We start from the raw sequence: 13,395 nt of genomic DNA on the forward strand, positions 1-13,395 counted from the left end.
ACTGGGAGGAAGACAAGGATCTGTGGAGAACTGCACAGTACATATGCATGAGCTTCTCACTCTCCCATACTCCTGAGCTACTCTATGCCTGGTATGCACAGAGTGGGTGCAGATCCCCTCTTACATACCCATCCTTACCATTCTCTGGGCTGGTCAATCCTGTATGATGAGGACATAGGCAAGGTAAGGAGCTATCTCAAGTCTATAACATGAACCCAAGATTTGGTCCATATTCCCACAGAAGGGGCTATTTGGCTATGTCTTGCGAAATATCCTGCATGTTTTTCTAGTAATGCCTATTAGACATAAACACCCTTCACTTTTTAGATTCTAGTCTGTTCAGTCTGATTTAATGGCTCCTTATTCCTATTTAAACTCAGTTTCGAGTTTCGAGGGAGCACTTTTTTATTTAGAAAAGAATCTTGATTTTACTGAATGCTGCTGTATAGTGAAGGCTCCTAGGAGTTAGGAGATGGACCTTGATTTTCTTAATGGCTGCTTCATGCTATGGGCTCCCAGGATAAAGATTAAAAAGGACCACTAGATCATGGAGCCCATTGGTGACACTAATTATAAAACCTTGCCAGGTTTTTGGGGAAAAACAAAAACCAGCAACAATAAAGCCTCTTGCACACCAAAACTTGACCAAACCTGACTACTTTGTGCTCAGATCCATTCCTGTTACAGCGTAAAGACACAGTACAAAGAGTTAACATTTTCACCACAATGCCTTCATCTAGACCAGAAACAAACAAATCAGCCACGCCTAATTAAACTTGCCAGTCTGCCAGCAATCCAGCTGTGTTACCACCATAGACACAATGGACCTGGAGTGACATCTCCATCCCAATAAACAGCTAAAATAGAGAATTTCATTACAAACCAAAATGAGCACTTTGCCAGCTGCTAATATAATACACAACTGCTGAAAATAGGGTCCGACAAATAATGATAAATATTCATTGGGTCATCGTTATAAAGCTATGAAAAATAGAGCTCAAACTGGGACAGTATTGCTGGCATGGCTTTATCCCAGGCTGTGATAACATCTTTCTAGGCCCCTAGCATCAGATGTTGAGTCCTCTTGTGTCCCATTAATGTTAGTAGGAACTGTAGATGTTCAGCATCTCTTCGGGGATGCTCAGCTCCTCACAGGATTGGGCTCTTAAAGAGAGTCCCTGAGGCACAAGTGGAGAGAGGGGCCTGCGGGCAGAACAAGTAGATTGCCAGGAAGAAGCCATGCTGGGTGGCTGGCTGAAAAAAGAAGAGATCAGGGGAGGAAAGTGGGAAAGAGAAAGGGAAGTTTTGGAGGAGTCAAGGTAAAGCTTGTTTCTGCTGCTGCTGCCACTGAGGTAGTGGGGGGAGAGTTGGCAGCTCTGGAGAGGAAGGCAGCGTTTGGCCCTCTGCTTGCTGCTGCTGTTACTGCTCCAGGTATCAATTTCTACAAGCTTCAAGATTCTACATGGCTTTGGATGCTTTAACTGTTCAGGGAAAGAATGAATAACCAAGTGAGGAGCTAAAATGAGGTAGGATGGAGGATACTAGTCCCTGAATCTCTACACCAGTTGTGTCTCCATGAGGAGGGGGCTCCAGATTGATCGGGGCTTAAAGGGAGGTGTGTTACACCAGTAAATATTCTTCCCAATTTGAACAGTGGTAGAACACATTCATGAGAAATTCCTTCTATTCAGTGAGATTCTTTCTATTCAATGATAAGAAGAAATTCAATAAAGAAAAGTGCAAAGTACTTCACTTAAGTAGGAAAAAAATCAAATGCACAACTACAAAACAGGTAATAATTGGCTAGGTGGTAGCACTGCTGAAAAGGATCTGGGGGGGTATAGTGGATCACAAGTTGAATGAGTCAACAAATCTGATGCAGTTGTGCAAAAAAGCTAATATGATTCTTAGGTGTATTAACAGGAGTGTTATATGTAAGGCATAGGAGAAAATTGTCTTGTTCCACTTGGCACTAGTGAGGTCTCAGCTGGAGTACTGTGTCCAAATCTGGGCACCATGCTTTAGGAAAGATGTGGACCAACTGGAGAGGGCCCAGAGGAGACCAACAAAAATGATAAAAGCTTTAGAAAACCTGACTTATGAGGAGAGGTTAAAAAAAACTTGGTATGTTTAGTCTTGAGATAAGAAGACAGAGCGGGGACATAATAACAATCTTCAAATAGGATAAAGGCTATTCTGTGATCAATTGTTCTCCATGTCCACTAAATATAGGACAAAAAGTAATGTGCTTTAAGCATTAGGAAAAGCTTTCTAACTATAAGAGTAATTAAGTTCTGGAATAGGCTTCCAAAGGAAGTTGAAGAATCCCCATCGTTGGAGGTTTCTAAGAACAGCTTGGACAAACACCTGTCAGGGATTGTCTAGGTTTATTTAGACCTATCTTAGCACAGCGACCTGGACTTGGTGACTTCTTGAGGTCCCTTCCAGCCCTTCATTTCTATGATTCTATAAAATCATATTTGCAGTCAACAGGCATAACTTTACCCTTCAGTATGGGAGAACAGTACAATCTTTGGCACTACACTATTAAATATTCTTCCAGTTTTATTGGTCCCACAAAAACCCACAAATTACACTACACGTTCCTTAACAATGCTTATTGGCACCTTATCTATTAACTATTTGCACATACACAGATACACACCATTGTGTAAGAATGATAAGTCCAAGGGTGGGCAGTATATATATATAAATAATAATATACACAATCAGGGAGACCCCATTCAGTCTGCTAAGTTAAAAGAGCCAGTGATCATCCAAAAAACCAAAGACAAAAACCCTTAAGCTTATCCTTACACAATATCAAGGTTCTTTTTGCAGAGGGAACACTGGGTAGTTATTTATAAAGTAGGCTTGGGCTGGAACAATTTGTATAGTGGGGCTGATGAGAGTGGAAATCATGCATTTGGGTTGTTATTACTACTACTACTACTACAGCAGCACCCCCAATTATGGGCTTGAGGCCAGATTTTTCGAAGTTGAACACAATATGTATGTTCAATTACAGTGACTGAATGCACAAAGAGTTAATTTGGGATGTAACCAATTGATGGCACAATTTACTGCCAGTGCACACACAATCTTAGTAACTGAGTATATATATATATATATATATATATATACACTGAGTATATAACAAATTATATGTGCATGTTTGCATGCACAGTTCTTAAAATATGCTTCTGATGTTCTCCTGAATTTTAAAAAAGCACGTACACAAAGCTCTTCAGCAAGGGTACATTGGTACTTAACACCTTTGCAACTATAGCCTAATTTTTCCAGGTGAGAAGTCCACTGCCATTATTAGAGATTTAAAAGGACACCAGTGAGAAATGAAGGAAAGGACATAATTATTTTCAATAGATGAATAAATTATTGTTAAGAAAGCATCATTTAAGTGAACTATAAAAGAGTTTCTTTTTTAAAAACCTAGGTTCTTACTCTAAGTTGATTTGATGTAACACAACTAAAAAAAGCTTTCAAACAGTAGGTATTGTATCTGCCAAAGGGTGGCCAATGACAAGCATGAACTTAAGCAACTAGTATAGTCCACCATCTGGTGGCTAAACTCAGTGTTTGCGGCCTATGTGTTACTAAATCCAAGATTCAAGTTGGAACTCTCATAATCCAAACACAGCCCCATTACAAGATGAATCACACTTTGCACACCTGTGGCTGCAGCCTTCACAATTCAACAGTTAGTCAAAATTACAATATTTTAAAAAACACAGTGATACAGTTACCAGTATGGAAAAAATCTAAAATAGATGGACAGACAAATGGACAAATAATCACACTAATGTGAGAAATCAGGGCCTGAGACACTGTACAAAGGTCTTGCTCCTAGTTTCAGTATTTTATAAATGAAAACTGAGTGGTTTATGCTTGGGGTCTTTGGCTTATAGTGTAGGCTGGAGACCTCAGACAATGGGAACTATAGGTGAAACTGACTAGTAAAAAATACTGTATCTGCACAAGCAGCAGGTAAAATCTGATTGAAAACAGGGAAGGCCATGCCTCCCCTGAAAAGCCACTACTGTTGATTTAAGAGTATTGTCAGCAAGGGACTGGGGAAATAGAACAAAACTCCCTCTCTAATCATCTGTGAAAGGAGGTTGATTTTCCACCACGCATTTGAGACATATGAAATGAAATCTCAGGGGAAAAGGGAAAACAGACTTATTGCATTCTTCACTAAAGAAGTGGAATTACACCAATCTGAGTGTACAGGAATGGAAAGCATTTCCTCATAAATCAAAAATAAGAGCCCACTGATAAAAGACTGATTCATCACAATCTAAAACTGTAGTTGCCACCTACACCTCTTACACATGCACATACACACACAAAATGAACGGAGTTGTTCATGAACACTGGCACATTATAATATCAGATGAGTCATTATGTAAGGTATTTCAGGATTCTCTTTATCATAACACGAGAGGAGGGATGCAGGTAAAGGACTGTTTAGTTCTATTACATTTAGGCTCAGTAAACCAACCCACATACATTTTGTCCAGTGCTTTGCTGGGTTGTTTTTCCTGGCAGTAGCTACTTTCAATGTCAATAGGTTTTCACATCAGCCACTTTTATGATTAGGCAGAAGACTGCTTGTGAAACTGAGCCTCCCAAGCCAAAATTACTTTTGATAGTTTTTGGAACAAATTTATGTCCTCAACAATTAAGGACTATTATGCATACTTTGGTTTAGTAAATTCCTTTTTATTCCCACCTCTCACACCACATCCATCCCTAACCTTGAAAATGTAATAAAAGTTGCACAATCAATTATTTTAGGATTACCTTTCCTAGCGGTTCCAGTACTTCACATTAAAATGGAAGCATTTATTTTAATGTAATGCTGTGCTTATTATGAACACTTCAGTAGTTCCTATTCCTAGCATGGGATGTTATGATAAGATGATAGCTATGCCACAAAGGAAATGCTTCCTTTATAGTGTCAAACACTGTTCACACAGATTTATTTTAAATAACAATTGTAATAGTTATAAAAATGGAAGCACAACTCAATCTGGGGGCCTGTACTGAGTGATTAAATGTAAAATTTGATATTTGGGGTTTCACAGAAAAAAATTCTGTAGCTGATTTAAAACTAAAGTCAGAACATGTGATCTGTGCCTGCTGACTTTATTTGAGTATATCAGTCCAGATACATAACATTCAAGCATATATCCAGCTTTTTAGATGATAGTCAGCCACTCTGTAAAAACCCTGAACCAGGCCCAGTGGTGAGCAAGTACAGTATGCCCCAGACGTAACATGCATTTTTCCAGGATGACAGTATCTATGGACTCGTTTAGTCTCTGATCCCGTAAGCAATAGCACACTCAATCTGCTGTGCCTGCATGGAGCACCATTCAAGTCAGTGGGACTTTGCACAGGCTCAGCAGTCTGTCCATATGCTCTGTTGTAGGACTGAGGCCTTTGTCAATCACAAGTTAGTGTGTTATGCAGCTTCTTATTACTTTTGGGGTACAGCTATAGCTCATTGTCTCTTAAAATGGCAGCAGCCACACCTCTTTTGTTTTATCTCATTAGCGAGGAAGCTTACTTGGGACCCATACTGCCCGCCTGCAACATCCCAGCTCATGTGCTGTGGGACGTCTGCTCATTAGCCTTCACATTTTTATCTGACATCTTGGTCACCTCCTCCTTTAGGCTAGCGACATCTGAAGTGAATCTCTATAGTGACTCAGCTCATTATTTATTGTGGCTGTTAACATAAAGCTCCTAAAGTGTTATATTATCAGTAGGTGGCTACTGCCTGCAGTCTGCGGCTCAGTTTTTGATAATAAGCTATTATGCTTCATCGTTTTAGGAAGATAAAGGGGGCTTGGATTCTATCCCATGCTGAAACAGAGCTTTCTGTCATGACATCTTCAGGTTGTGCTCCACATGCTGCTTATCAATACATCCCACGCTAATATCCAGAATGTCAGCAGTCTACTTCCCCCTTAGGGTATAGTCCCTGTGAGGTGCTAATTGCTTCCTGCAAGACAGTGAGCTGCCTCAATTTCCATTGGCCCTGATGAGGTAGTGAGCATCTCCAGCTCTCACTGAAGGCGTTCATCACCTCCAGGGATTGGGCTCTTACTTGGCAGGCATCTCAGATTCCCCAAACACTGTAATTTTAATCTGACAGGATGCTCAGTAGAAATGGTTGTTATAGTAATGGCTGCTTTGTCATCTTTTGCTCGGTGCTTTATTGCTGTTCTTTTACTCAAAAAAATGCCCTGCAGACACCGGGTCTGGTTCTCCCCTGCCTAACACCTTGTGTTTTCACTTACACCTGTGCAAACTGGGTGTAAAAAGCTACTGTCTTATCCTCTCTTTGCACAGCTGAACAAGGCGGAAGGCAGGGGAGAAATGACCTATTGGCAGGAAAAGTTTTGTATCTTCTATATTTAGTACAGTACCTTATGTATCTCAGCCTGTTCAGAGTGGTTAGATTGCACCAACCCATTTGAATGTAATTTTACACTGGCCTTTTGGAGGATGTGTTGTATAGTCTTTCCCCTCCTCTCTCCTTGCAGATCAGTCATACTTTAAATAGTAACATTTATACTAGGAGCCTCAGATGGAATTAAGGTAGTCAGGGGCCTCAGGAACAGCATGACATCGGGTCCCCCATGCTTCACCCCTGTAGCCCCAACTCTGTGTTAGGGCCAGGCCCCCCACTGGGGTGGAGAGGGTCCCCGAGCTTGGGCTCCAGCCCAAACCCAAATCTCTACACCTAAATTAAACAGCCCCTTAGCCTGGTCCCTGTGACCCTGAATCAGCAGACATGGGTCAGCCAAAGGTGTTTAATTGCAGTGTAGACATGCCTTTATTAACGTCAACAGATTTCATCCCTGGAATAGAACACAGAGGACTTAAGAGAGACCAAGGATCTGGCCCTATAGGTCAAGACAAAATTATTTTTTCTTACTTAATCCATGTCATGGCACAGACTTGAAATCGTTCATTTACACAGTACTTTCTATACTTTCAGAATTCATTTATCTGAGAGGACAAACAATCTATTATGAATTTTCCCAATAGTATAAACACTACTTAGTCAAGTTATCTAATATTTATTCAGAGTCCAAACAAAAGCAGAAACAAAACAAAAAAACCCAGAATGTTGCGTGGCTAAACTAGGAATTTGTTCCATTATTTACTAAGGCTCTACCTTTCATGAGTCATTCCTTCTCTAATGACACTTCTCTTATTCTCTATGGTACACAAAAAAGAGATACAGAGACAGCTGAATCAGTGCATGTCCTGGATCCTTTGACCCTCTCCCTTTCTGGCAGTCCCCCTTTTCCCCATGTGGGTTGATACAAACACACACACACTCACACACAGCAGAGTCAAGGGAGTCCAAGCAACTTGTGCTACTATGATCCTTTTCTAATCTGACTTTCCACCGTGAAGTCCATAATCTTCCAGTTATCACATTTTACCTCTCCATACTCTGATATTTACCTACTTTTCTGTTTTGCTTTTGGGATTCTCTCTCTCTCTGCCTGCTATTTCATTTTACCTCTGTCTCACCATCAAAGTATATTCCAATTTCTTCCCATCAAACTTCTTATAATTACTGATCTCTTTGGAGATGTTTTTAAAAACTAACTGCTACATAGTCAGGAGAGGTTGGAGTGGGAAATGGGTCACACTGAACCATAAAACTGTGATGTCCTGTGCTGATACAGCCATAATTTCATCAACTTAGGAAAAATGGCATTAAGGACAGCTCCTAATAGCTTCCCAGATTTTCTTTGACAATCTTGAGATATCTGTATGTTCAGGAATGGAAATGCACTATCGTCACTACCCAAGTACAGACACCTGTGCCAGAGATCAGCAGCAACAAGGTGCTTTACCCATGTGTAGACCTGTTCTATGCTTTTGACTAAAAGCTCTACATCTAAGCTTTTTTTTGTGCAGACAATATCAGCTGTGGTGAGTAAAAAGAAAAAGCTCTCAGGCATCAGTTCAACTACCTGCGGCATTTTTGTACTTTCTCAACGTTTCTCTTCCACTACATGCTGATAAGAACAGGTACTATGCCCATATCAAAGCCAATTAGTCTGAGCTTTGGGCTGTGTGGTCAGCTGGCCTCAGAAATTCACCTTGCTGGCCTCAGAAATTCAGAGTGGAATAGACTCAGTTATCAAGTTAACAGCTAATTTAATTTGGTTCTAAAGCAGCCGTTTACCATATGTCCCAGGCCCAATTCTGCAATCTCTTACTTACAGAGACTCACAGGGACTACAGTACTTGCATGAGGAAGGACACGTGAAGAAGGGTTTGCAGAACTGGGGCCCAGTATTATGATCAGTTGGGCTGACCAGAAAACAAAATTCCATTTCATAAAAAATTGAGGTTTTGACATTTGTTTTCTGTCTGATATGGAATGAAAACGAGACCTTTCAAAAATGTTCGTGAATAAATACGAGATGGACCCACTGCAGAAAAGTCAATAATCCAGCAAGGTTCCCCACATCCCAGGTGAGTACCCTAACCACCTGGCTATAGAATCAGTCTCTCTCTCTCTCTCTTTGAATTGATGAACTTGAGTCTCACAACCCAGGCAAGTACCCTCACTACTGGGGTGAGTCTCACTCTTCTTCCCTGAAGTGAGAAATCTGCTGGACGAAATGGCATTCGTTCATTGGGAAAATGTTTCACAGAAAATTGTTTGACCAGCTCTAATGATCAGCACTGTGATCATTCAACTGCAGGAGGCTGCTCTGCAGTGAAGAAAGACTGGGGAGATTCTCCTCAGTTTTCCCACACATTATTCTGTCGGGGGAAAGGGAAAATTGCCCCTTACCCTCAAAATGAACAAAGGGTTCTCCCACAGATCCCCAGAGACCCATAAAGATCATGGAAGACCTGCAGGAGGTATGACACATCTATGCCCCAACTCTAGGGTCCACTGATCTCCTCTGGATCCCAGGCAATACCTGGACAGGATTTCCTCAGGTAGGGTCTGCACTGGGAAGGCGGGGCAGCTAAATGCAGGGGCTGTGGAAAAGTGAACACAGCTCTCCAGCTAAATTTGCTTTTTATTTTTAATGTCCCAGCAGGCTTGCAAGAGACCCATATACCTGCCCTGCCCATTCTTCAGCTGTAGATCTCTGCTTCTCAGCAGGTTTGGCAATTATGCTCTCAAAGTTTTGTCATACAAAAGCAAAGTGAATGTACATTTTACAGGACCCAGTTCTGCCCTCAGAAACATGGGAGCAGCTCCCATTGAAGTCAGGACATTCATATCCATGTGTCTGAAGGCAGACTAGGGCCCCAACATGTGTACATAGAAATAATTCACCTGACAGTTGTCTGGACAGCAAGTTTCTATATAATTTCATTCTCTGTGCTGGGAAGGCTGTAGGACTACATGTAATCTAATTGTCTACGTTTCATGTTCGTAAGACTTCACGTAAAACAGAATTTTCAGTCTGGGATGATGGCATTTAGTTATTAATTGAAGGGAAGCTTGCAGGGTGCATTTGTGACTATTTGTCATAGAGTTATAGCTCAATGGCAGCAAACAATATTATTCTCTGTTTGCAAATATATTCCTTCAGTCAACATATTTTATCCATTCCTTTCTAGGGTGTCTTTCCCCTTCACATTTAGACTGAGAGATCCTGGGCTTCCTAGCTCCCACTGTGTGCTGAGGGGGTCTCAGTACCTCAACTTTACTGTTTGGCCAATAGCAGAAACAGTTCCAGGCTGTATCTAGCCTTCTGCCAGACAAATCATGTGTTTTAATGGGGGGGGGGGGGTGTGTGTGTGTGTGTGTGTGTGTGTGTGTGTGTGTGTGTGTGTGTGTGTGTGTCTGTGTGTGTGTGATGCTCAAAAAACGTGATGGCACAGTAGTGCCAACTAAAGCTAGGTGTAGTACAGAGAGGTGCTATAAATGCCTCCCTACACAATTATGCCAAGGAACACACATAAATAACCAGCCCTTGGCTTGTCTTAAGCAGAAATTGCCTGCCATGCTGAACTGTCTGAATAATTTCTGATGCAGACCAACATTCACCCCAACTTTACACTTTCACTGGTCAGATGAATAAATAAATCAAGAACTAATCTGTTGAAACATACCTCTATGTATCTCTGACTTTGCTTCATCTGTCTAACATGCCTCTAGGGGTGCATGGAACAACAAAGGCCATTTTTGATGAGGTATTGCTTCAGGTGTATTTTGCCATGTACTTCCAAAATGATCCTGGAATAACATGTACTCATTGTCAGATGGAGAAAGTGCTTCTACATTGTTCTAACACACACCAAACTCTGCAAAGACCACAAACAAATCTACTAGCATTCTGCCACCTGGCGTGAAGACTGTGGCTGTAATGAATTGTTCAGCCATTCTCCTTCATGTCCTCATTATTTGCCTCCTAAAGATGATGGTTGCTTTCAGTCAGAGTAGACACCACTTCAGTGGCTTGTTGCTAAATTTACTAGAAGCTCCATTGCTAAGGTTGATCTTATTATTACAATCAAACACACCCACAATGCTTCCCCAAAAAGAAATGGAGGTACTGAAATTTTACATGCCTACTTAGCCATGGGCAGAGATCAGAGTTTGGCAAAATTCAGAAAAGATATTTTGAGGGTACTGTGCTTCAAAGAGTTCCCATTCATTTTTTTAAAAATCCCATAGCAGCGTTTTGGTTCATCATGTTTCCTATTTATCCCTCATTTGTTTTGTTTTAATGACCCTGATGAGGAGAGGTTCTTTTTAGTATTTTGAGAGAGGTTAGTGGAGGGAACAACATATAAAAGACCAGATCCACTGGTCTGACCAGGTGTTCTGAACAAGAGGTGTGGAGGAAGGACCAAAGATGGCCTATCTGCACCAGCCCAAATTAAAGCAGTCTAAGAGTTGCTCTAATTTATGCCCACTATTCATGACCCCCAAGAGGCTGTTCTGGCAGCTGGGATGGCCAGAGCATAAGGACACCCCAGCAATACCATCTGTTCTTGCTCCCACTGGGCGCTGGAAGTGAGGTGCCTTACACAAACTGAACATTCCCCAGTGTGAGGAGAAAACTAGAGAGACAATTTAAGGCAGCTTTAGGGCTTCTTTGTGCTGTCACAGTGGAACAAAGCAGACAAAGTAGGAACAAGGATCTGGCCCAGAGAATCCTTGTTAAGCACATACAGTGAAACATTTAGAAGAATAACTATGTGGTTAAGTGACTACAATAGGACTCAGGAGATCTGGATTCATATTCTGGCTCTTCCACAGTCTTCCTGTGTTACCTTGAGCAAATCAATTAATCTCTTTCTGCTTCAGTTATTCATCTATAAAATGGGGATAATACTACCTCCTTTCTTGGGCCTTTTGTCTTGTCTCTTCAAGGCAAGGACTGTCTGACTAAATGCATATGCCTACCACAGTGGGGCCTTGAACTCATTTGGGACTTCTAGATGTTATATAAATAATATAAATAATAATAATACAATATAATATATAAATATAATAAATATATTATAAATATAGCATAAATAAAGTTAATATTCATAGATATAATCTAAACTAATCAGTTGCTGACTAATAGAAGAAAACAGCATGAAGTTAACAGTTAAATTTGTACTCTGCAGTATGCCTGAACTTCTGACAAGTTTGTGGCAATGGAAAGACAAATGGATGTTTTGCATGAAAAACAGCATGAGACAGGTTGGTGAAATCACTGATGGCAGCTAACGAACTGTTCTGGAAAGAAAGTAAGGTACAACACCTCCACGGTTTCCTAGCAACCAAATTTCCTCTGCTTTCTGAGGGTAACATGCAGTTGTGGAATCCTCCTCCTACATGCAATCTGAAATCAAGGATGAAAACAAGGATGACCCATAATCAGACTACATGCAGCAAACTGCTTCAAAACATGATGAAATACAGCTCAGTGACAAGCAGCATCTGTTGTTGGTTCAACTGTATTTTACTTATGTCTTAGCTAGGATTAAATCCTGGAATGTCTCTAAAGTGTAATCGTGTAACCACAGGAGAGGTAATACTAACCCTGGTAATGGAGTGACAAGACTCAGCAAAAGTATGGGTAGAAAAGGAATGTGAAGTTTCAGTGTAATTTTAAATGACATCCATTAGAAGTAAAATCACGTGTCCCCCACCTTACTGATCCTAGGAAATTTCTTTTAACTGGCAGCTTCCATGATGGCATTCTGCTAACGTTGTACGTCTGGCATCCAAATGAAGAGTGGATTGAGACAATCAAGGAATTTCTATTATTGTTCTCTGTGTCTTCCAGTGCTCCCCACCTTAGAAAACTAAATTTTCTAGAAGGAAGTTTTGCTGAGTATTTTTTTAAGTTATTTTCCTGATTGTGGGAAGGAGAAATTGATAAGGAAAATCAGCTTTGTGCTCATAACTCTCATATCCTTTGTACTGTTATCAACCATCTGTGGTGAAATGGCAAATTGCAAATGATACCGCAAGTTTCCAAAGTATTAGTGGCCTTAAAATAATAAATAAATAAATAAACCTGATTGTTAAGCTGGGAGATAATCATGGCAAGATCAGTAGAATTTGACTGAGAGCCATCACATATATTTTCAGTCTGGTAAAGTATTTCCAAGGCAAGTTTCTCTTTGTTCAACAACACAAACCAAATGTACCAAATCAGCAGAGGAAAGAGAAATGGATACTGTCAAACACATTTTAAAAACAAGATGAAGAGGAAGTAGTGATGGGTAACTGTTAAAAATAAAATTATTTTTCCAGTATCCCAAAGTGAAAATGTTGTTTCAAATCTAGATTCCGAAGTCTAATGTCCTGTGGTTGTGACAGAACACAGAACTCAGTCTTTACTCAGGGAAAGCTCCCATTCACTCAAGCGAATGAAATTAGACATGGAAATGACCCAGACCTCAATCCTGCGACCTGCTTAGTGTAGGTATAGGTGAAACAGTGTGCAGGATCCAGGCCTGTTCAGTAGCTTTTTTAATCAGCAAGCAATGTATTAGCAATGGGACTCCCACCAGTACCATACAGTGTAAATATTACTAGAAACTCTACTAGAAATAGATGAAGAAAGATTATGGGCCATTTTCTTTGATCCATGCAGTGTTTGTGGATTAAGTAAATCACAGTTAATAAAAGCTTATTTCTCTGAAGAGGCATTGTGGGAATCTATAAAGTGATGCTGGTATCAAGTGGTTTGGTCACACCCTAATGAGAAGAAAAGAAGGTATAATAGCTTGGAAGGTACAATACTTGTGGTCGTATGAAAGGTGCACCTGGGAGAACTAATTGGATTCAAAAGGAAAGTAACCAGAAATTCAAAATGTACCAATGTCCTCTCTCCTACAATAAAAATAAATTGAACATTT

General features: G+C 40.5%; 1 long non-coding RNA gene across 2 annotated transcripts in view; it reads right to left on the reverse strand.

Moving 5' to 3' along the window:
- LOC137158174 (uncharacterized) overlaps positions 1-11,867 on the reverse strand; it is a 126,818-nt gene extending 114,951 nt beyond the window's left edge. For both annotated transcript variants that reach the window (XR_010921315.1, XR_010921313.1), the window contains exon 1: positions 11,787-11,867. This is a non-coding gene — a long non-coding RNA (uncharacterized lncRNA). The remainder of the gene's footprint in view (positions 1-11,786) is intronic.
- Positions 11,868-13,395: the final 1,528 nt, after the last annotated feature.

The sequence above is a fragment of the Emydura macquarii genome, unplaced genomic scaffold (assembly GCF_026122565.2).
Source record: "Emydura macquarii macquarii isolate MOO-44397 ecotype Brisbane River unplaced genomic scaffold, CSIRO-AGI_Emac_v2 contig_1644, whole genome shotgun sequence".
Classification (NCBI taxonomy): domain Eukaryota; kingdom Metazoa; phylum Chordata; order Testudines; family Chelidae; genus Emydura; species Emydura macquarii.